Below are 1,906 nucleotides of genomic sequence, written 5' to 3'. Positions count from 1 at the left end.
CACCAGGGTTTCCATTTAAAGGACAAAGAAATAGACATCCACAAAAGAGGGCAATGGAAGAGTCAGAGAACTTTAAGGAGAACCATGAGAGTGTGGTATGTGGGAAAGAAGGATTTTGGTTTCAAGGGGAAGGTCAACTGGTCAAATGCAGCACAGAGGTCCAGCATAAGGAACTGAAGAAAGTGTCCACTGGATTTGGGAACAAGAGACCGCTGTCTCTTTGGTGAGAGATTTTTCAGAGGAGCATGGGGAAAGCCAAACTGAGGTCTATTCCGGGAGAGAATGGGAGCAGCCTGAGTGAAGATCACTTTTGCAGAAGTGTAGATAAGAAGGAGAAATAAGTGATTGGAATTTATTTAAGAAATATTAAGCACAAGTAATAAAGCAGCAGTGGACAAGAACGAGCATATTATCTAGAGGGGGAATCTCTTTCTTCCAATATTGGAGAGTTCTGAATGTTCATAGGCCATGGCAAGTAGAGGCTAAAGAAGAGGGGATGGAACAAGATCCTGAAAGATGGGAGTAAGCAGCCCCAGGGTGCAGAGGTTGGTCTTAAAGATGGCCTACTCTGTAACACTGGAGAAGAGGTGAGGTAGCCCAAAGATGCAAGACACTTTTGGGGTCAAGGGAAGTACAAAGCTTAGAAGGTGCTTGCCTGCCAGCATCAGTGTTCTCAGTGAAGGAGGCAAGGTCGTTTACTGGAAGAGAAGGGATAGATGAACTGGGTTGAGAAAAGTGGTGAAAGTTTGAAAGAATTGTTGAAGGAACTGAGTAAGGATGAATAAAAGGATTGATAGACGACCATGAATTTGTGGTATTACCAACTGACAGAAGGTAAACTGTAGATTGAGATAAATGGGTGCAAGGTTAAGCCAAGTGTGCTGAAAAAGGAAGAGTCTGGAGTGGGGCTGATAGATAAAAGGAATAGTTTATGTGAAAGGGCTTTAAGGATAAAAGATTGTGGTTTGAGAGCTGGGTTTTTGATCTGAATATTCTGAGTGAATTCTGAAGATTTTGAGTGGTCAAAGATCTGAGAGGCAACCTCATCAGGAATGTCTACCCAACTGTGGGAATAATGGCAGAGGCTGGGGAGGAGAGAAAGACAAGCAAAGTCCAAGAAGAGTGTGTCTTAGACATCTAGTGCTGCTATAACAGAAATAGCACAAGTAGATGGCTTTAACAAAGAGAAATTTATTCTCTCACACTCTAGTAGGTTACATGTCCAAATTTAGGGTGTCAGCTCCAGGGGAAGGCTTTCTCTCTCTGTCGGCTCTGGAGGAAGATTCCTTGTCATCAATCTTCCCCTGGTTGAGGAGCTTCTCAGGCAGGGAACCCAGGTCCAAAGGACATGCTCTGCTCCCGGTGCTGCTTTCTTAGTGGTATGAGGTCCCCAACTCTCTGCTTGCTTCCCGTTCATCTCTTGAGAGAAAAAAGGTGGTACAGACCACACCCCAGGGAAAGTCCCTTTACATTGGATCAGAGAGGCTACCTGAGTTAAGGGTGGTGTTACAATCCCACCCTAATGCTTTTAACATAAAATTACAATCATAAAATGGAGGAGAACCACTGGGAATCATGGCTTAACCAAGCTGATACATACATTTCTGGGGGGACATAATTCAATCCATGACATTCCACACTTTGGCCCCCCCCCAAATTGCATCCTTGCAACACGCAAAACACATTCACCCCATTGTATCATAGCAAAAGTCTTAACTCCAAGTCCCAAATCCAAAAATTCCTCTCATCTGTGAAATCTAGAATCCAAGTTATCTGCTTCCGCAGGTACAATGGCAGAGCAGGCACAAAATGGACATCTCCCTTACAAATGGGAGACACTGGAGGAAAAGAAGGGATAACAGGCACCAAGCAAGTCAGCAGAACTTACATTAGCCCTCGAAGCTTT

Source organism: Elephas maximus, chromosome 20, assembly GCF_024166365.1.
Source record: "Elephas maximus indicus isolate mEleMax1 chromosome 20, mEleMax1 primary haplotype, whole genome shotgun sequence".
NCBI lineage: Eukaryota > Metazoa > Chordata > Mammalia > Proboscidea > Elephantidae > Elephas > Elephas maximus.
Note: the sequence above shows the minus strand (reverse complement) of the source record.